General features: G+C 37.0%; 1 protein-coding gene across 1 annotated transcript in view; it reads left to right on the top strand.

Moving 5' to 3' along the window:
- The window catches only part of LOC117414699 (bone morphogenetic protein receptor type-1A-like), a 60,186-nt gene that overhangs the window by 4,074 nt on the left and 32,400 nt on the right, over nt 1-23,712 (top strand). The window contains exon 2 of the mRNA XM_034024464.3: nt 20,572-20,715. The gene's annotated coding sequence lies outside the window, so the exon portion shown is untranslated. The remainder of the gene's footprint in view (nt 1-20,571; nt 20,716-23,712) is intronic.

Below are 23,712 nucleotides of genomic sequence, written 5' to 3'. Positions count from 1 at the left end.
GCTGAAGTTTGAAGTTTGACAAGTGTGTTTCAAATCATGTTCGAGAAGCTCTTGAAATGGACACTTATCAATCCAACATTGGATTTTTAAATCATGAGGAATTTGACATCGCTGCAATCCCTCCAGCTCCTCTTGAGCAAACAGATTAAGTTCAATTACATTAAATTCTTTGTTTTGATATGGAAACCACAGGACTTGGAATAAGTGATGAAGTTACAAAGACTTGCAATGCTAACAATGCAGCAGAAGATGTTAAGGTGCTATCATAACTCCAGAAGCTGTGATTCTGAAGCATATGTGCCTTACAGCAGAATTCTTTGCAACAGAGAATTGTTTTTACTGAAGAAAAAAAAAAATGCTTTCACAACCTCTTTTGTCCTGCATCTCAAAAGGTGCTACTGAAAAGATGGCAAGCTCTGGACTCAACATTAACTATGAGGGACACAAACAAAGAAGATTTTTGAATTCCTAAAGACAATATTGTAGGAAATATGTGTGCTGACTGACCGTTGCTCATGATTTGCTTTTTACTGCATATCATTCGTTATATCTTAATATCTTTCCAGAAAACATGTTTGTTTATTTGTTTTGTTTCAAAGCATAGATGTTTTAAAGCTGAAAAACTGAAAGGTCACCATATTGCTTTTTCATCTGTATGCCATACAAGGCTAAAAATAGATGTATTTATTATTTTTGACTTTTCTTGGATGTTTATGGAAAAACAAATGAGGTTGTTATTTGCAAAAGTTCACAAAACAAAATTCAATATACAGTCATATTTTTCAGACCAAAAATGGTAAACATGTATTTTAATATGTATTGGTCTTGTTAAAATGCATTGCCCTGAATTTCAAATAATTGGTAAGAAGATAATTTGTAAAAATCTATCTTTGTTATTTCTAAAGTCTTTCATTAGCCCTACCTTAAGTGCAGTACAGAAACAGGACTAGAGGTCACAGTGGAGATATACTTGGGACAGAGGGAAGGAGACACTTCTTCACACAGAGAATGGTAAGGGAATAGAATGGAATGGGCTATCTACTAATGGTGTTGAGGCAGAAACCGTTAGATCCTTTAAGACACGACTTGACAAAGTTCTGAGATCAGTCTGCTACAAGGAACCAGACGAACGTAGATGGGCCGAATGGCTGCCTCTCGTTCATAAACTTTCATATGTTCTTATGGTCTTTATGACAAACATGAGACGTTTCCGCTGATTTCTATTTTTTAGAATCGTGTAAATCTGGAGAAAAATTGCATGCCATGCTTTTTTAAAAAATGTTTGTTTGTTTGTTTGTTTGTTTCTTTATTTTATTTATTTATTTTAATCGGCCATGCTTTGGTTTACCACTTATACAAAGCGTGTGGTGTACCCATTCGTTACGTGATGGTTGATTGGCTGCAGAAAAATTATTCAGCCTATCACAAGGCTGCTTCGTGTATGCTTTCTCTTTTCTCCCGCAATTTTATGATTTGACGATGCTGAGGCTGTTTGTAGAGCGCGACCAAGAGGTCCATATTAAGGAGATTGACAAAGATGTTAAGGACCGGTGGAACTGGAAGTGGCTGGACACAGAAATAGATGGGCTTTTTGTTGGGAAGCTGCATGATGTGGGTAAGGCGTACTGCCGCCTTTATGAGACAGAGTTAAAGTATGGCAGTTGAGACGATCACTTCAAAACATAAAAACAAAGGCTGAAAGTCAATGCAACCAATTACAAACTCCCAGTAGTTATACTTTAATTTTAAGTGTATCTGTTTAATTATTTATATTAAATTATATGTACCGGTAACGATGTATTGAAATTGCTGACTGTCCAGTTTTCGACTGTGCGTACAGTAACAGTAGATATTTTAACACTTTTTTTATGCAATTGTGCTCCATTTCTTCTATTAGTCACTCAGAAGTGGCTCCGAGTGCACTGTTTTAACTTTAAAAACACAAGCATTTTGTAGTGTGACCGGAGGGAGACCCCCCTCTCACACTTTCCCCCTCTGCTATTTTCCACTGTTTTGAAAGCTGCCCAATCTCATGCCTGTAATGAATCAATGTTATGATACTGTTATGCACTTACTGAGAATGTCAGAGTCTGGGGATATAAGTAGGAGACTGTCCGTCTTTTGTACACCACACTTGCATGCTGTGTATGTTGATATCTGTTATCCAGTCGTGGTGAATGTTGTTTAGGTTGAACAGTAGTTTTTGACATCTAATTAAGTAGGAAAGGGCATTCAACTGGTATTTTTTTGAACATTTGATTGCATCTGTTGAATACTTTTATATTTCATTTTCTATCATTTATGTAATTTTTTTTCTGGGTAGTCTGGTTGATCTGGGTTCTGTGTTTTCTCTTGCTGAGCTGTTACACAGCCCCTTCACTTCAGCAGTGTCAGACTGATTAGAACAGGCCCTTTTTGGCAATGTTTTTCTCCCTGCAGCAGGGAGAGTGGAGGGCTGGTTTTAATTTAGACAGGAGAGGTGGAGGGGGGGCGGAAGGGAACAGGACTGTTTTTTTGGCAAGCCCCCTTTGTACTCAAGGCAGAGATGAAGTAAAGGAGCACTGCAATGGAGGAGGGCATGTCAAAAAACAGATGGAACTGTTGAATGTGAAAATGCTTGAGTCTGGGGGGGAAAAAAGAGCCTGGATAATGCTAGGATGAAAAGTAGAATTTGAAGTGTAATGAATGTTTTTAAGGTGTAAAAAAAATTGCATTCATACATTTCACATTAACCACTTTTGAAAATATGATAACTAGGTATTTCCTGAAAATGTAATACAAAAAAACTGTGAAAGCAATAATTTTTGAAAATTATTAATTTAATTTGGCTTTGCTTTGTGTTGCTTCAGAGAGCTCGTAGATGACATTCATGACCACTTACTTCTTTTTCTCAGCGTGGTGTAGCGTCACTCTGTTTCTAGTAAATGGGTGGAGCTTGTGTCCCACACCTTAAACTATATTTGGGGACTTTAAAGACTGTACTCTCCATGTCAACAAGGTGTACTTTCAGACTGATATGTATAGAGAAGTCTTGACTATGGAAGAGTGTAGCAAACGGACACCAAGAAATTCCATGGTTATTTTTTTATAATTTTTTTGGTAAAATGGAGCATGGTTTGTAGACCTTGCAGCTCTTAATAACTAGTAGGGTGATAGCTTAACACATCACACCAATGCAGACTCAAATGACTATGCTCATAGATCTCTTAAAAGATAGCTGGTGGGCTTTTTAGGTATTTTGGAAGAAGATTTTGTTATACAAGTCTGACTAAGACATAATATACAACATTTATGGATTTAAAAAAGAACAAAAAAGCAATGTGCAAGCAGCTAGTGCAAAGAAAGACGCACCAAAAGAAATGGAATATACAGGCTAACATTAAACATATGCCAGACAGCTGTGCATTCCAGGGCTTGCTCTACGTTCTCAGTTACAAAAATAACACGACTGAGTATCTAGGAGCAGGAAAGGCTGGGTGAGGCCTGCTCTAGGTATTCCAATGAAAATAAGCTGAAATAGTTTATAATAGTCTGGCAGGCAGGGAGGTTATTGCTTTAATTGGGTTCAGGTTCAGTGGCCCCTTCTCTCTCTCTCCATCTCAAATTAGTCAATCGGTGCGTCTGGTTATTTATGTAATTTGGCTCAATGATTTGTGTGGTTGGTGGGGCTGTTGCTGCAAAAAACAGGGGGAGATAAAGAAAGGTGTCAGTTTGGACATTAGTTTGGACTTAGAAGGCGGGAGGCAAAAAAATAAGGTGGTAAAATGAAACACAGGGATGGGACTGTTCAAAAACTGATTTTGGATTTCATCCTTTAAACCTTTTCTCATTCTGTCTAAACTGAGTGACTCCTACTTAAGTTTTCTCCATCATAAAATCCTCAGTAATTGGAGACTTGCAGGTTTTTATTTCTTTTTATCTTATTTTGTTGTTCGTTTTTCTTTTGAGGTTTGGAGCCGTTTTGATTTTCATTTTTTCTCTTAGTGTTGGTTAGGAACATGGTAGTTGTGGAATAGTAACTAAATATTTGAGAGAGTTTTTAAATTTGTGAATGAGCTATTGGTGTTTCAGGAAAGAACCCCGTTTATATAATCAAGTGTAGACTTGCTGATGACTGCCTTGAAACGCTCACAATTACCAGAGTAGATTTAAAAATATGAATTTTATAAAATATATATATATATATATAATATATATAATTTATTTATTTATTTATTTATTTATTTATTTATTTTGATTTTGCCTAAATAGTATAAATGTGAAGTTGGTCAAAGGAGCAGTATAGTCTTCTTGCCTCAAACCTACCCTGGACTAGAGGGCCTACCCTTTCTCTTAGGGGGTGAGGAAGCAATTTAGTATCCATGCCTCAAGTCTGCCCTGAACTGGAGGAACTGCCCTTTCTCTTGGGGATGGGAGAGCAGTTGCCTCAAACCCACCCTGTGAACAACACATGCATTTTATTAGTCTTTTAAGGAGAAACTCGAGCAAAGCATATATAAATTTATCATAATAATTTGGCATTGCAGTACTCTTCTTTTATCCACACTGCTAGAGGGCAATTCTAAATATATTTAACAGGAGTTTGAAGAGAATGCGTTTTCATTATTGCGTTATTTATTTATTTTTCTTCTGGTATTGCCTAATTATATTTGATACCTTTGCTCAAATCTATTCAGGTGATTTTTGCCAAGCAGTTTGTACAAATGTTTAATTATAATCCTTCAAAAAAAAAAAAAAAAAACGTCAACCTTTACCAAGCTTTAAAAGTATTCTTCCAGCTTCCATCGGGCTTAAGAGATTTCAGAGTAATGCTTAATGCACGTACGTAATACAGATTGTTTTTTAAATAATGTGTATGCTATGATGATGGTGTCTGTGTGTGTGTGTGTGTGTCTATAAAAAAAAAATATATATATATATATATATATATATAAATACATAAATACACACACACATATCTATGATTGATTTTTTAAAAAGACTATCTTTATTGTATAATTTTATTAGAAAGGAAACATAAAGCCCCTCTGATCTGTGCCGTCTCGTCTCAAAAGAAGCTTGGTAATGACATGACAGCAGAGCAGCAACAGCTAGGAGCATCAAAGTACTGTACAGGCAGCATTGTATCTTTTAAACACACATTGTTTGTAAGCTTCAGGTTTTCAAACAACTGAACTATGTATAGTTTAGAATAGTGCTGTATGTGCATGAATGGTAGAATAAAATGTTTACTTTCTAATATTTTTTCCCCATTCTATTAGTTACTTGGGCTTCTTGCCCAAATCCCCCTGAAACTAATGTCAACCGAACATTACTTGAGGTAATACACCGATTCCTGAGTCTCTAGCTATCATTTAGCAATATAGACAATGGAACCAGCCACGTTCTTGGTTGGTTTATTTGGGTGATTTGAGTTCCAAAAAGCAGATAAAAGGTGTAGCAGATCTTCACAATCAAGCTCTTTGTTCAAAGACTAATACATTGTGTCTTTGGCTTGTTTTGCATACCGTTTTTTCCCCATCCACTTGGGCCTCATGTATAGGGCCCTGTGAAAATCGCGATTTCACGGGCTATGTGGAAATCGTGAAATTAGCCCAATACCGCAATTTTCACTATTTTTAAGAAATAAAAATAATTTCATAATGATTTGTATTTCATACAAAAAAAATCACATTAATGAAACTGTACAGCTCTGATATGTGCCTGCATGTAATATTCGCCATGCACACAGTGCTGTGCAGTGATTGTCATGTAACTATGTGCAATCTAAGAGGGAAATTAAAATACTACACACTGTAAACAAGAAAATGGATGTCTAAAAAAACTAAAAATGAGTCTGCAGCAGATCACGTAAAGCAGTATCCAGCAGGAGTTTACACAGCAATGGAGGTAAGTTCTTCTGTTCTGTACGTCCTGCAACGTTACTGTAGTTCACTAACGAAACTCGTCTGTTGACAGCAGGTATTCACCAAAGGAGAAAGGCAGAAATCCAGAGCAGTACTGCGACTGCTTTACTTGCAAAGAAACAAACGGTGACTTCCATATTCCAAAAGTTCACTTATTAAATTTTGACCTGACAGATGCATTTGTTTGCGCAAATATCCCTTTTGAAAAATTGGACAACCAAAAGTTATGGAAATTCTTCAGACAGAGTGTAGAAAATGGTGGACTGATTCCTTCATCAGCCCAGTTGAGACGTGAATACTTACCTAAAGTTGCCGAGTATCACAAGCAGGAGATTATGGAATTGGTTAAACAGTCTGGTTGCTTGTCAGTGATCACTGACGAGTCGACTGATGCACAAGATCAGTATGAGTTACACATTGTATTTGTTTTGCAAGACCTAAATGGTGAACGTGCACCTGACATACAAGAACTGAAAGATACACTTTACCTACAGGCTGTTAATTACAACATTGTTTCACAAGCTATTGTAAAGTGCTTGAATGACTTTGATGTTAATTTTGATGTCCGTGCATTTATCTGTATTTAATAATAATAATAATCTGTACACGTAATTTCTAACCTATTTCTGTGCACATTCTGAGAAATACGATACTTTACCCGTGACACTGCCATGAATTTTAAAGAAAATTTCCGCGATTTTCATAGGGCCTTAGTCATGGACTCTGCCAATACACATACTGTACATGTCCCAGTTTGAAGGCTACTTACATCTTCCAAAGTGAACCAAATTGTTGTTTTTATTAATCAGATTCTCCTCCCCACAAAATATTACTTTTAGTTGTGGGTATCCCGTTTTTATTGGGAGTTTTTATGAACAAACAAATATCGCCTTGCCACATGTGTTTATCCACGTAAAACACAAAACCAATATTCCAAGCCTGCTGGACCATTTATTGTAGCTGATTCCAGCGGGTTGAAGAGAAGAACGCAGAAGATTGTAGCTGTGTTTTTTTTAAAGAAGTAACCCCCACTCTTTCCTCTGAGCGCCTATCAGCTGTGATTGGCATGCCGGAGCAGCCAAAAGACCTACATACTAGAAATTTGCTCAGTAAATTGCAGTTAGTTAACATCAGGAGAGTGGGGGCTGGGCTAGCAGTAAAACTATTTTATTTCTAAACTTAAATTGCTGTGTATTAAATGATATTATGTCATTATAAATGTCGGCTGTTTTAGTAATCTTTAGGGTAGCAATCCTCCTGAATCATTTAAATCTCTTGTCTTTTCGAAGATTTGAGATTGAATTGCTTTTGAAATGCTGCTGCTGCTGCTTGCGAAGAGGCGGTGGGGGAGGGGAGGAGAGTGTAAAGATCAGGTTTCAGGTTCTGCGTTCCTCCGTCTGCCCTGGCGCTCACAGTCTGGAGACACTCTGGCTGAGCCAAGAAACATGCAGTCACACTTGTGTGTGTGTGTTATTCATCTCGCGGTAAAACCTGGAATGTCTCAAACTGCAGTGCAACGAGAATCTCATTTTCCCCCTGTATTTTCACTGTTGCATTAAACAAACATTAAAAATAAATATATTTTAACTGTATAGTCAAATCCTGTCTTTGCACACAGGTACCGTATCGTTGAGTGACCAAGTGATCAGTTGAATTTTAATACTTTAGAAATACTAAAAAAAAAACTTAATCACTTCAAGACATTGAAAAAGACTTCTAGTGGAATAGTTTGTCATTTGAAGTGATGACGTTTCTTTTACTATTTCTAAATTCAGCACTATTGAGTATTTAAAAGCTGTGGATGGATTTTAATACTGCTATCAGACTTGCAGTGTTGTACACGATTCCCTGAAGCACTGTGCATCATTGCACAGAAGCAGTGTATAAAATATTTATTAGAGATGTTATTGAGTGATGCTTCCTGTGCATGGCTAGAAACACCAAGTAGTTACTTGTAATTTACTGTTTTTTTTTGTTTTTTTTTTCTTTTCTGATTTGGTATAAATGTACATGCCCTTATGTCATTTTAATTTTGCCTTGTAACAAAATAGCCCATTATTATTCACAATTTTATCGTATATTACACCACACAAGTAGCCCATCGGGACCATCACATGGCCGTGATGCACATTGTACCGTGATCAGCGTATCGCGATACTCGTCATAACGTGTTGTATTGTAACACTTGAGAAAAGAGCACAGGTTTCAGTTCTGTTCGAGGGAATAAACATTGTTTTAAAGGGGTAATCTGACCAAGGAGTACAATTTTTACTCACTGATGTCATACTGTATATTCATCCTGCTGATACATTAGTAGCAGAAGTGTAAATTCTTAGCTGCTTGTCTAAAATTTAACTGTCTGGTGTTTCAAATGGCCAAGGAAGCATGTCTCCCTTTAACCTGCAACACAGGATCTTTTTGAATCCAAACTAATAGCCCAGCCAACACTCTGTGTAATGGGATTCAGCAGCGTGGGCAGGTACTGAGATGTTTTACCAAAACATCTTGTCCCTTTGTTACCCATTCCATCACTTGAAGTTGACACAGTTGGAATGACGTGACTGATGCCTCTAGCTCTATATAGATTGGATGCGGCTCTCCCGTGTAATGCTATAATTGGCTGAACAGGCATTTATGATGTGTCACTCAATCTGTCGAGTATTGTCCCTGAATCTAATGCTGTAAATGTGGCATGTAAACAACTTTTCAGAAGGTTACAGTGGATTGCAGGAAAAATAACTAGACACTAAATAATCATCGTTTTGTTACAAAATCGAAAGCGATTGCCTGTCATTGCAGATTTAAATTGGTAGCCTTGGGGGAGATAGGAGTTGAGCTGGTCTGCCCTTGTGCCTTTTTATTCTTCCTCACTTTAGGTGTTTGCTGCTGTTTACACAGCATATGTCTGAAGTAGCCTGGAGGAGTTCTAGTGTTGCGAAAGATCGCTCAATAATACTTAAGCCAGCTCATTTTGTATGTTTGTATAATAATTGTGTTGTTTTTAAATTTGTTCTGTACTTGATATGTATGTTGTATGTCTGAATTTTTACTGCAAAATTATATTCAAGTGAACACATTTTAGAAAAGTAATTTTTTTATAATTACAGGACAAAGGCATTTAAATAAAAATAAAATGATAAATGTTATTTGTGTAAGAGTGCTCATTTCCAGTTTTATTATGGCGTAGGTGATTGATGATAATTTCCAGGAAGTTGTGTGGAAAATCCCATGTAAAGTGCCTTTTACTGTACTGCATGTGTTTTGTATTAAATGTGGCACACAGACAGTGCAAAGGGAGGTTGTCTTGAAGTGCTCTGTAATTTTGTTGTTTTACTAGAGTGTAGCTTTTACAGCACTGCTCAGTCTCTGTGAGGGAAGAGGAGGAGTTACAACTCTGTGTGGGAGTGTAATTTAACCCTGGACAGCCAGGACAACTATTCTGCAAATCAACAGCAAGTCATTTGTGCTTGTTTTTTGTTTTCTGTGTTTTTTTTTTTTTTTTTTTTGCAGAAAAAGTAATTTACCAAACACTGACTGGCTTGTATCAACACTTTGAAATTATTTTTTAAAGGAAGATTTTAAAACCTGTACAAAACTAGTCATTTAATTACCCTAAAGCACACCTAAATCTAAAACGCAGATTTTGATGTTTTAGAAAATCCAAAGACAACGACTTAGGTATGCTTTAGGGTCACTAAGGGCCTGTATCCAGGAAGAATTTTAATGTATGCAGCGCCTAGCGAATCACTCCCCGCTGACATGACTGCCTTGTAAGCGGATTCAGACAACCCTGGATAGCAGAGGGGCGTAGCGGCTGTCTTATAAGCTATTTACGTGAAAAAAGGGTTGTCTGCTAGATCAAGCCCTTTATGACTAGATTGTGGTTGTCAACAGCAGGCTGCTGATTTTATTCTTCCGAATAAAAAGATGTACAGGAAGTTGGTGTTACTGTTAACTGCAGAGATTTGCCCTTTAGTATAAAAAATCTAGTCGCTTTTCTTCTGGAATTTGTCCCCTGGTATAAAATATATCTTCAAGAACTCATTCTGAACTGAATCTTTCATTAGGGCTAAGATTATTTGAGGTTAAATCGGAGATAGAATGTCTTGTTCTCAGTAATGCATCTGGTGATCCAATTTTTAGACAGCTGTAATTCAGTTTTACAGCCATTTGTTTTGTTCCTACTAGATATGAGACACTGTGCCCCAGCAGTAACCTGAGATGGGATTTCATATTCAGCTATTGGTTTATTTTGCTTGCGTCAGACCAAAGTAGATAGGTGCTTTGATCAGTATTGTTTTCTTGTAATGGATTGATTTGAATTTTTAGACCATAATGAATATGTAAAGTTTTTAATTCATAATGATGCAAATCATGCTCCAGCATGACTATTCGGGCTCATAAAGTATGGTCAGGAATGGCTCAAACCACAGGATTAGGTTAATTACAATGCAGTATGTTTTCAGTGATGTCCTGCAAGACAAACTAATGCAAGTCACAATTTGGGCTAAAGGAAGTTAGTATGCAGTTTCATATGGATGCATTTCCTGTTACAGCTGCTTCTATTAAATCCCTCCCATACTGTTAAATATTTTTGTTGTCTAGTAAGTGTTGAAAATACCTACTGTATCTGTTTTCTTGTATAATGTTATCCACATAATCCAAACCCCATTTTGGGGTTGTCTAAGGTTAGGTGATTCCCTTTTATTTTTTATTTTATTTGTTTTGGTTTGTGACTGATTGCTGAGCTTGAAGATGTAACTTATAACTTCCTACTGCTGCACGTAGAAGCAGGAGCACACATGTAATACACAAAACTTAATGGAATTTGTTTTCTCCTTTAATATTAGCATGCCATTTTTTTGTTTTTGGTTATCCGTTGATTTTATTTGTGTTTCCCTGTCTGTGCCACTTGACAGCTGTTCCTGAGATAAGCAAGAGGCTGCTTGCCTGCATCTGCTAAGTGTTTGGGGTTTGCAGAATGAGATCACATTTTTTATTTTATTTATTTATTTATTTTTTTACTGGAGGAACCACACTAAAGCAGCTTGGACAGGAACGTGGCTCAGCGTGGAGCTGCCTGGACTTGCCCGTTCTGTGGAAGAAAATAGACGAGACTGCTCAATCCACAGACAGGCTTTCAACAGTTTTTAACACATTTAACAATGCTTAATTATATACAGGTGTAGGAAAGGTAACTGCACTCAATACAGCAGAACAGCAAACCAATGTTGCATATGGGTGATTCCTGCTCGGGGGTACCAATAGGGGGTGGGTTGTGCAACCCCTTGAATTCATTTAATTGTTTTCTTTTTGGTTTAAAATTCTACTAGTGTGTTTATCAAGTTCATCCTCTACCTGGGAATTAAAAAACAGTATAAGAAACTAATGCTGGTTATTTGCTGTGGGATAACTTGGCTAGTGTGATGAACTGTTTCTGCTTTCCTAGCGTCTAAACTGTTACTTCTCTTTCATCTGTAACACATGGAAAAGGTTACATATTCACATTGAGCTGTCCAGAGACTATTTTGACGCCTCCCAAATTGTCGTCCCTGAAGATAAAATAGTTAAGAAATTCCACTCCTTCACAGGGGAGTCTCAGATTAAGCTTTGCTTCAGGGTCTTCTGGCCCCATCTGCACAAGATGCATAAGATGGGTGTGTGTGTGTGTTGGACACTGGCATCTTTTGACAGTAGTTTATAATTTGAAGTTTAATTGCATTCTAAGGGTAAATTTTATTTTTCTATGATTTACATGTAACAGGAGACGGCAGATTTGTTTTTTGGACTTCGAAGCATCCTGGTTTCCTGTTGTTAATGGTGTAAATCATGATCTGAACTCATAAAAAGGGCTTTGCAGTGTTTTATTGGTTTCTTTATTGCCTCTCCTTTTATTAGAAACCTGTCCTTTATCAGGCACAGAGTCTGACTCTGAGAGGTTTTTGTTTGATGGTTTTATCTGGTTTATTATGTGCCAGCTAATTCAGAACAACTTAGATACCATTGAATGAAGGGGGCATGCAGGCAAGCAAGCGGTGGGAGCACTTTTTCAAGGTCATACATTTTATTCACATTGGATCTCGAGAGTTACATTTAAATTGGAAGTTTTATTTAAAAAAAAAAACAATTTAATTATTTTAAATAAAATGTGTTCAAAATTTTTGGTATTTTATTTGCCAGGGAAGACAAAAGATGCATTCTGCACTCGATTTACCCAGCGGCTAATGTTTTGCAATGGTAGTCCACAAGATGACCATGAGGTTATAAAAACATAAACCTTATCTCTGCATGTTTCATCCATATGGGAATCATGCAGTACTCCTTATGAAGTGTAATTTTAACCTCTATTTGGAGATTTCTGAATGAATCTTTTTTATACATAAGTGTTTGAACTGTCTAGATCAGTTTCATGAATTCTATACCAAGCTGTGTTTTTTGTGAATATTGACGATAATTCGTACCAAAATTAAATAAATAAATAATGAAATAAATAATTAAATAAATGTAATGTATTTCGATTTTTAATTTAATTTTATTTATTTATTTATTTCGTTGTTTCATTTTGGCATGATCTTTTCACGCTAGTATTTCTCATCATACTGGAAGGGCGGGACACTGCCACTGGTGAGTTCGGTTATCTACTAACTGGTCTGCTGGTTAGTCAGGGTAGAATCGAGAACTGACGGCTGAAAAACCATTCAAATTAACGTCCTCAAAAAGAAGTTGCTAAATAGGTGAACATTTAACTAATTTTAAATAAAAGAAATTATAAAAAAAAAAAGTAAACTGCATAGCGAAGCAACAGACTTCCTGGAACAGGAACCAAGTTTGTATAGTCCCGCCCCTGTTTCCAGCAATACTAGTCCGTCACAGAGCTCATTTGAGCTCCAATGAGATTTTTTTTGCACAGACAACCACCAGGGGGCTCGTTTCCATATTGCGAGATTGTAAATTCAAATATGATGGGTCTTTCGAGCCGTTACCACCTGCAATCTGTGTGAGTAATGCTGTATACGCTATATAGTATGACTTTGTATGCTATACAAAAGAGCCCCAGATCTTTCGGGTGAACAAATTACAGCTACTGTATATAAAAACAAATCAGTTTATATTATAGTGGGTCATTGTGGGATGCAGGGCATATGGTTTGGCAACAAAAATACATAAAGAATGTAATGTATGTAACATTCTTAACACCCTACACAAACCTGATGGTGAAACAAGCCAAAAACCGTGTTTGTATTTAATTCTAAAAAATTGGAAAACGACTACATTTTTTTTTTTTCTCTCTGCTCACAGAACTAAAACAAAAAACAAGTTGTTCCGTTTTCTAATTTCCTTTTATAAAAGGAAAAATTATTGGACTGAATGTACACAACCCAAGATTGCAACTTGCAAGCATACAACTGCAGTCAACGCCCCTACACAACCCCAAGGCAAAGTTACTACATCATCGATTCACTTACTGGACTGTCCTGTCCTTCCAGTGTGATTGACGCCAGTGAAAAGATCTTGCCAAAATTTAAGCTAAATAAATAAAAACGAAATAAAATACAAAATATATAAATAAATAAAAACCGAAATACATTACATAGAAAAATGTATTTATTTATTTCAGATTTTATTTATTTATTTTGTTTTTTAATTTTGGCAAGATCTTTTCACTCTAGTATTTTTAAACAAAAAGTCTGTGAAATCTTGGAAATGAATGTAAAACACATTTGGTTAGGCACTTCCTTTATTTCCTTTTAAAATGCAATGTTGTGCACTGAAAATACAAATATGTGAGTATCTGTAAATTGTTTGGTTGTGTATGCACGCAGCATTTAGCTATGTAGGTCAGCGAATGAGATTTGTATTTTGTAGCTGAGCGAGCATATAAATGAACACAGATCGTATGGTACTGTTGTGATCTTCACAAACATACAATTTATTTATTTTCTAACAAAAGTGGCCTTGCATCTTTTAAAAAATATTAATTAATTTTAATTCTGGAAACTTTTTTTTCATACAATGTAGTGTACCCAAGTAGTCTGAAAATAAATGCTCACTTTCTCTAAAACTAAACATTTCTTAACAAAGTACTTCAGACTGCTGAACTTGAACATTTTTTTTTTTATTTCCTGCAAACTGTAGCTAAAACGAGAGGTTTATCTATTTTGTAGTCTGTTTTTTTTTGTTTTTTTTTAAAGGGGAGTGCTCTGTAGGCTACTCAAACAACCAATTTAAATGTCTCGTTCTTATTGAAGAATATTTATATACTGTTTCATTTTGCACACAGTAATAAAAACTATTATTTGACATGCTGATTTTGTATATATGTACATTTTACACCAGACGCACAAAGAGAAATAGGAACTCCGTTTATTTCAGACCCCGTCTGTTTCACTACGTGGCCAGTGTGAAAGCCTGCACTGTACAGTTTAAAAAAAAAAAAAAAAAAAAGAATGTTACATTGGTGTGAAAGGACCTTTAACTAAGTTTTTCCAAGCAGTCAAAAGCAATAGTCTTTATTATTGTTTTTGGTGTACTATTTAAAAGCTCTTATGTTGATGTAGCTAAACCTAGATTTATTTGGTGGCCTTTCCATGAAGTCTTGTTTTTTTTTTTTTTTTCTGCAACTCGCCCGTGAAATCTACAAAAAATCACCCATGCCAAAATCATATCCTTAACTATCAATGTTTCATATACTTTCAATGCCTTTTAAAGTATATGACCATATTGGGTGATTTAAAAATAAATAAGATTCATATATGGGTTAATATTCTCATTGTAGTCAGAGTTGTGAAACCCCTTAATGTTTCCCAACTTTATTTGGCAAACTTTGCAATTGTGTCTACGTGTGAAAAATAGCCATGTCATGTCTACAGTGTTTTCCAACAAGGCAAAGCCGTAGAGATGGAATTGAGTGGTAAATAAGAGGCTAGTTTGTATTTGCAGGAGGGGCATAATTCCAGTAATATATTCTCATTGCTGTGTTCCAAACATTGTTCATGGTCTGTTCGTGATACTTTTAAAGACACTTTGTGCTTTTATAAGCTTGTAGTTTGGTAGGAATACAATACATTTTCCAAGTTGTCTCCCCAATTTTGGAATGTCCAATTATTATTCAACCTGGCTCACCGCTGCAACCCCCCGAACTAACTTGGGAAAGACGAAGGTGAGCACTCGCGCCCTCAGAAACGAGTGCCATCAGCCGTGCGCTTTTTTCCACTCTGCAAGCCCACCGTGCTGCCATACTCAGAACTTACAGCATCGGAGGACCACGCAGTTTTGAATTGCACACAGGCCGGCCTGCAGGCGGTTCGTAGGTACCCAGGAAGTAAAGCAGCAGGGTTAGGCCTGGTCAGTGCTTTTTCTTTTTCTACTTGGAATGTGATCTGCTCAGACCTTAGAAAGCTAAGCAGCAGCAGGTTCAGGTGTGGTCAGTACTAGGATTTTAAGCTGCACAGATCTAAAAAAAAAACAAAAAACCAGTAAGCAGCCTGGTTAGTATAACTTCTTTGATTGTGAACCTAATACACTGCAGCATGTTTTGTTTGCGTCTGAGATGGCTTGAAGTGGTGTTGGTGGCTTCGTAGACCCTTTGTGCCTTCTTCAAGATGAAGTCTATAGATCCCATTGCTCTCCTGCAAAGAAGAGCAGCGTTTCCTGGTGTCTGTTATATTTAAACATAGGCTACAATTTTGACCTGACTTGAACTGTACAAGCAGACATAACTAGTGTAAGGGGCTATGTAGATCCGCCACTGTCTAGATGATTAAAACAGACCCCTATCCTGCTGGAACTTCATCAAAGGAGAAGTTGCCATGGACCATGCCTCTGTGAAAATGCAATTTATTTTCAGCGAGTCAGTCGCTGCTTTCTCAAGGTCTCTTGAAAACTGTCACAGTGTCCAAGGTTCAGTCTGTCAACACAGAGATTGGATCCAATCAGGAAAGTTGTCAAGCTAAATATTTATTCAAGTGGAAAAGCATATAGGAAAGCACAATGAAACCATACCAGCATGTCATTGTGTGACAGTCAAGTAAGTGATGAGTTTTACACACTATAATTCTGTTGCCCACTTCCACGGCACTCCCTCAGTTTATCCTGCAGCCTCTGGCATGTGCAGGTACTCTGCAGGGTAAAACTACCATGCAAGAAACTTTTAACACAACGGTTTCAAAAGGATTTGTTTTGCTCTCCACTTTTTTATGCTTGTTTTTGAGCCTTTCAGAAGTAGAAAGTTATTAATTCAATTGTTTTGTCTTAACTCTGAAAGAAAAAAATAAAGAACATTTTACAGGGAATGTCTACTGTAGAGCTGATATTTTTTTTATCATGGGCTTAGAAGGCTCAACTGTGAGCTTAATTAGTTACACTTGTACGCCGATAGCCTTCTGGATGTATCTTAATTAAGCTCTGGTGTAAGTATTCAAGCGTATAGTCAAGCCTGAGATGTCTTAATCTGCTATTCAATGTGAGTCTTGTAGCAGTATCCTGCTATAGCACAATTACTTCAGTTCTAATAGGAGTAACTGCTCACCGAGGAATATTAAACAGAGGAGCCTGATTGAGGCTATTGCAGAGAGAGTGTATGCAAAGGTAATACATTTAACAAAAAAGGATTGGGAGAAATAAACATTAATCTTAAAAGTAATAGTCACACATTTTATTAAACAAGACCCTTTACTGTATTCATTAGTTTTGCCTCCACTTCGCACAACAGCGTGCTTTTGAAAACCATTTACTTGATTTAGCAGTCACGGTTACAGACAATATGCAACTTTATCACTAAAAAAGAAGAAAGGAATGTGCTCTTAAGTGCTTTGTTACTGAATAGTTCCTGATTTCCCCTAACCCAGACAGCCTTAGAGCCCCACCTTGCTTAAAATTCCATGTCTCCTTTTTTTTTTTTTATAGTCGTCGGCAATGGTTTTTACCCCAGTTTTCTCCCCAATTTGGAATGCCCAATTTATTATTTTTATCCCGGTTCACTGTGGCAGGCCAGGTTCTGACTCTGGTAATTAAGAGAGTTGTGTGTTTGCAGGCCCCTCGATGTGCAAGGCCAGGCCCAGTCCGACATCATGGCGAGAGATTCTCTCTCGCACTGGCCGGTAGACCCCAGGGACCACACTGGATGAGGCCCCTGCTAGAGCTGATTGACTGTGTAATGACTTGCAAATGTTCCCATGATTGTGCTTCTGGACAGAGGAAAGGTTCAGCTTTGTACTGGTTAATTCAAATGCCTTTGTGTTCTTGTTTCTGCTTAAAATATACGTTACATAAATAACTGTTCTGATCGTAGGTTACTGTAACCAGTAATAACTTTTTTGGGGGTAGTGTCAGGGGGGACATCCTGTAGCAACTCTATAGGTGAGGACAGACCTGAGTTGTCCTATTTTACAGACCTTTAAATAAGCATCACTGGGAGCTCATATACTAAACTGTTTCAGATGTCAACATCATATTTATAGGCTTATGAAATCCAAACATGGCGTTTCTGCTGTATAGAGACATTACACTTGAGTAATTGTCCAGTTCAAATTTCACTAGGTTTTTTTCTAGCCTTGTTTTTTAGGTCAGCAAAGATTTAATGAAAAGCGAGTCCAAGTGTAATAACCCCCCTACCCTATATTAATTTGTTCAGAAATGTCCACAGTATAAGCAGAGATTCCCCCCTTCATGGTCATGATTTGTATTCTCAGTTAGCTGCGTTTGATTGATCACTTAGATTGCATTCGTTTCAACGTGGTGTAGTCCTTCATATATTTATTACGTGGTTGCTTTTGCTAAACCCTTCCGACTTAACTTCGGAGCTGCATGGAAACTTTAGAGATCCTTTCTGTGCCATCCTTTCACCAGTCTCGCTGTTTCAGTAAAGTAGGAAATGTATTTGAAACTGAAAAGGGTCAAACATACCATCAAATGAATGGGATTTCCAAAACCTCACTGGTGATTCTCTGATCTGTTGTGTGTTTTTTTTTTTTTTTTTTTTTTTTTTTTTTTAATTGCTGGTGTGGCTCAGTAAAGGGCTGTCTTTTTGGGGAATGATTTACGTCAACCCAAATATATTCCTGTATGCACAGACAGCTCTCTAAAAATAGCCATTGTGATTAAGAGTGATGCAGTTATCCTCTGCAGTTGCTGAAAGTGAAATGAGAAAGAAAGGGAGAGATGTCTAATTTGTACAGGTAACGCAGATCGTGGCTGTGAGATGGGGTAGTTGTTCATTTTCAATTTATTTTTGGCATAGCTCTGTGCAATCTTCTCTGGCTGCTGTTTATGTGAATAATGGGGTGAGCTAATCTTGAGACGTTCATCTGGTAAACACATTGAAAAACTATAACTAAATAAGTTTATTCTGGTCAGTTTCACAATGCAGTGATTTATTATTTGTTTATTTAGCAGACGCCTTTATCCAAGGCGACTTATCTAATTCAGATTAAGTCTTGTTGACTTCCATTTTTTTCCCCATCACTTTTCTTTCACTGTCAAGTACAGGACTACACATATACATAATGCCTGTTCAGAGAGCTACAGTATGTGGGGGTGGGTATAAAACAATTATTAAAGATTTTATTTTTAGGATAACATTTTATTACGACGGCTGTCTGAAACCAGTGTAATGTAAAAACCTTCATATTTGCTACAATATGTTTTAATGCAGATTGTCCCAGGTGGTTGCTTAAATCTTAGTTTGTTGCAATGATTGACAATTTTAAATTGAATTGCATCTAGAAGAGAAAAGTTGCTGTAGTCATCAAGCAGCCTGTTATACCAGTTAGTCTTTTGTAGCCTATGGGAAGGGACTTGCATTAAAAACATCAGACTTTAATTTGTAGTGTGTAATTGGCACAGCTGAGCTGAAAAACTCCATGGATAAATACATGGTGCAGCATGTTCCTGAATTGTTTTCATTGCACCGTTTATCCTATAATTATAGATACTCGTTGATTGGTACCAAGCAGCGCCTTGGGATGCTTAAACATGCAAAGGCACTATATAAAGGATAATACTGTGCTGTTTTAATATTAAAGCTGCCCACACAAAGTAGTCAATAGTCATTCCCAGTCACAGGTTGCATTTTGATGCATGTGAAAAGATTATAAAAGAGCAGCGATAAAGTAAACTTGAGGGAACTGCCACATTTTAGACATTGTTAACTATTTATATGTAATTAAAATAAATATAGATATCTATTCATTTGTTCTGTAGATAGTCAATAAGTGCCTTTGAGTAACAATAAATAAATAAATAAAATAAAATAAAAAATAAAAAAAACCTGGTAAACTCCTTTTAAGCACCAAGTTGTTTGGCTTGTCGCCAACATTATTTGAGTATTTTATTCAAAGAAAACTGCGAGTAGGTTTGGCTATTAAACTCCCTGTTCACAACCCCTGCAAGTAATGCCATAACAAAACAACGTTTGTGTAGAAACTATATAGCAGCTGAGTGAAACCGAAACGTGAGGCCCCAGGTGAAAGGGTTATTTTCCTCTCGTTACGGGTTGTTATTTTTCTCCGCTTCTCCCCCCTTTGTTTTGTTTTCTTGTTAATGGAGACAGTGGGTTTCCAGGAGGCTGAATAAGCCTCTCACTCTGTAGAGGCCACAGGGGTCAGCCCCTGGTTTGTCCTGGAAAAGATTTAGCCTCTCGGTCCGGTGACAGTCTGTCTGTGCGCAGTGACTCCAGTCGTGCCATCTGATATCTCAGCGTGGTTCAGGTTGCCATACCGTGCAGTGATTTAGCAGAGACTGTTTATGTAAACCATCTTAAACTCAGTGGGAAGAAAGAAAAAAAAGACAAAGTAAAGGAGAAAAGTAGCACTTTCTAAATGTTTCTGGAGACAATGGGGTTATTTGACCTTGAAATGTGGGCTTCCAAAGTTGCATTGTAGCCTGGTGTAGTTGGATTTAAAAACACACAGCACAATTTATATATATTTTTTTAATGTGCACTAACTGTAATGAGCCAAATGCAAATTCAGGGAAGTGGCACTGTGCAGGCTCTGATGCTGTGTTGGTGTAGGCAGGGATGACTTGTTTTTGGACAAATATAACTGTCTGTTTTGAGCTGGACTTGGCTTTACATTAAGGACTGGAAAGTAATAACAAAAAAGGGATGGATGTGAAGTGACTGACACTGGTTGAAATAGGTGTGGTGTACAGTACATGTTTTTACACTTAAGATGCATCAATGAGTCATTCAGCGTCCACTTGTTCTATGTGCTTTGTGGTACTAAAGCCAAGTGTGTCACTTCAGTTAAAAACGTCAAGGCATAAACTTGCTTTCAAGTAAATACTGTTAAAAAAAATGATCTGTTCAAATTTCCTCCACTCCGTTTACTGCCAAGAGGATTTTTCATTTTACAGAATACGATCAGGTCAATTGTTGTTTGCTCTCTAATAAACTTTGATTTGATTGATTGATTAAGTGTTCTTAGCTGTCATTGAAACGTTAGAGTAGTGTTAATTCTATTTTATTACATTTTTTGCACTACGAACTTCGCTGAACAAAGAGTGCTTTCACTAGCAGGTGCAGGATGTGTTTGAATGCTAAAAAAAAAAAAAAAATCTGGTCTCTTGTGGTGTTTGAGGATTAATGCCGTTTTAACATGTATTTTTATTTCCAGATGTTGGGTGTCATTTAATCATGTTGTTGTTGCCTTTCCCTCCCCTTTAGGTATTCTGCCTGCAATGTTGATTTTGTCCTGCAAGTTAAAGCTGGAATTGACTCTACCAGGATACAGATGATGAAGACAATGGTACACATCTGGACTAGTTTTGAAGATTTTCAGACTACGCTGTCAGAGTTTTTACAAATGAGGTAAGACTTTTCTGTTTTGTCAACACTAAACGTTTGGCCATTCAGTAACCCAAAAATTCTTTCAACAAGGTATTTATTTGCTCTTTTTATACTCTTGCCCTTACAGTACGAGCTGTGTACTCGGCAGAGCTGCGTTGTAATGTGCACAGAGCAATGTTTGTGTCATGACACTGTGCTTTGCATTTTTATAGTTGCTGATTACAGTAAAAGGAGAATGCAGGGGAGCTGCAATTACTGGAATTGAGACATTCCAAATAATAATAAGTAAGTGTGCTGGAGACACAACTGCTTTTAGATCATATGCTACTGTGTGCTCCACAGTTCTGAAAGTCTCTCTCCAGAACAATTAGTAGTGCACAGAAAGTTGATACCTTTATAAGGTTAGGATGAAGACTAGTATTTTTTTTTTTTTAAATCAGGATTTTGTGTTACTCAAAGAACGCTGTTTATTGGCATGACAACAATCTTGCCAGTCCCATAATTATTTTGTTGCTAATCTTGTTGATTTCCAGACTTGTTCAATTTCACTTTGATTGGGGAGAAGTTCACTTTCTTAGTGTATTACAGGTAGTAAGAGCCCAAACAAACAAAGGTCTGGTGGGGAACAAAAAACTAAAACTGCTCCTGCTCCTCCATCTACACACTATTTTTGACCATCCAGATGATTAATCAGTCATATGAGAAATGGCATGACTATTCAAGATGAAATGTATAAAATATATTGTAAAGAAAAGAAACAAATACTAAAACCTCTGTGTTTAGTTTGACAGTAAAGTTCTAATCATGCACAATTGTGGTTTGTAAGGTCTGGTTACCTTAAACTGTAGCTGCCTGTAGCAAAGATTAACCTTTAACCCAAGCAGTGCCACAGAAGGCCCTGTGTAATCAACACATTTCCTGCCTTTTAATTGCTAGGCTCAATTTCATCAGAGAGTGAGTCTGTTTACAGAGCATTTGTGTGTGTGTGTGTGTGTGTCTATATATAATATATATATATATATATATATATATATATATATATATATATATATATATATATATATATATATAAAAAAATATATATATATATATATATATAATATATATATAAATAATTATTATTATTTGTTTATTTAGCAGACGCCTTTATCCAAGGCGACTTACAGAGACTCGGGTGTGTGAACTATGCATCAGCTGCAGAGTCACTTACAACTACGTCTCACCCGAAGGAGGTTAAGTGACTTGCTCAGGGTCATACAATGAGTCAGTGGCTGAGGTGGGATTTGAACCGGGGACCTCCTGGTTACAAACCAGTTTCTTTAACCACTGGACCACACACCCTCCTATATATATATATATATAATGAACCAACTGTGTTACTTTGGAGACAAAAGGGAAACTGCACACACTATTTGGAAGTGCTAACAAGCAGTAGAATATGGTTCTTGAGGAAAGGACGATTTGATCCTGAAAGTTTTCAATGTGTTTTCCCCTCTTGCCTCTTTCCACGCTAGAGCAGGCAGTTGGGCCAATTTGGTACAGAATTGACCATTTAGATAAAACCACAGTATATTCCTCTTGTACCCAAGTTCTTAATGACGACCCTGAGAAATTACTGTTGTAATGTTTTTTTGTAATATTAATTAATAATAGTTCCCTCAATGCAGTACGACAGGAGTTAACAAAACTTGTTTGCAGGCAGACGAGACTTGCAAAGGGGATAGGAGAGCCTGTTTTTGTAAAATCACACAACCATATGTTTGTAGATTACATTAGGCTGAACAAAATGATTTGACGTGCCAGACTTTAAGCAGGACTTGATGTCCCGAGATGATGTTTCCAGCGTGCAGGTCAAGCACACGTTACACTCTTACTCACTGCTGCAAAATGTGGAAGTGACATCATCTGTCTGCTATATAATTACAGCATATAGGCTACCTTTGCCTCAACATCTGTGGCATGGCAGAGTCTCTGCCCATTTCTCATTGCTGGCTTTTTATTTTCTGTCTCCACAAACCACCACACAGGTACAAGGAGTGTTGCCACCCCCTCAAAAAAAAAAAAAAAATACTGATTTGACTTTGTTTTTATCTTTATGAAAGTCTGTCTGTACAGTACATTGGTATCGTAAGTTCGTAGTCGTAGTCTGATGATAAAAACAGCAAAAAGCAGCAGTGGTAGTAGTACTTAAATAAGAATAGACCAGTAACTTACATAAGTGTAATTTATTTAAACTTTTTTTATTGTGAATTTTTAAATTAGGGGGAAAAAATTTAAGAAAGAAAACAAAACTTATTTCAGCAGTGGCTTCAAAAGTATCTGTGAATGTGAAATATAGGCCTACCCTACACACACCAGGTGAGTCAATTTTGAAGGCAAATTACCATACTAAATAAGTTTGCAAAAATAAAAATTAAAAATACTATTAAAAGCATCAGTTGCCAATACAGTTGTGCCCACACAGAATAACAGCATTCTGCAAATAGGCTTGGTGATTTAATTATCAGCACAGACTAATTTAACACTTAAATATGAGCTAGCACTGAGCCTGCTTCAACGCTGTGAAAAAGAATGCCATTTTGTCCCATTCTCCTTTCTGCTTTAAGTGAGTGAAAATCCGACACCTACTTTTGGAAAAGGAGCATCTGAAAACAACTCTGCCATTTGGCCCCATGGTCAGTTGCTATGAGGTATTTCAGAAGGTAATGCATTGTTTAGCACTGACTGACAGGGGGGTGGGGTGGCAGGGTCAGGAAGAAGTGATTAATAGCCAGTTAGATTGGAACAGCCCCCACCTCCCTCTCCCTCTCCTTACCCACCCCCTCTCGCACAAAACTCTCCCAGATGCCTAAAGTAGTGGAGGATCTATCAGTCCTTGGAATCTCTGTGTGAACCTTTGCTTTCCTCAATATTTCTCATGGATGTTATTGTGTTTGGGTCTTTTTTTATTTACATTTTTGGGAACATATTGGAAGTTAACAGGACTTGAAGGAAATGTGCATTTCTTCCCATTTTTGT

The sequence above is a fragment of the Acipenser ruthenus genome, chromosome 7, assembly GCF_902713425.1.
Source record: "Acipenser ruthenus chromosome 7, fAciRut3.2 maternal haplotype, whole genome shotgun sequence".
NCBI lineage: Eukaryota > Metazoa > Chordata > Actinopteri > Acipenseriformes > Acipenseridae > Acipenser > Acipenser ruthenus.
The sequence above is the reverse complement of the archived record's forward strand: the minus strand, read 5'-3'. Positions and strand labels throughout refer to the sequence as shown.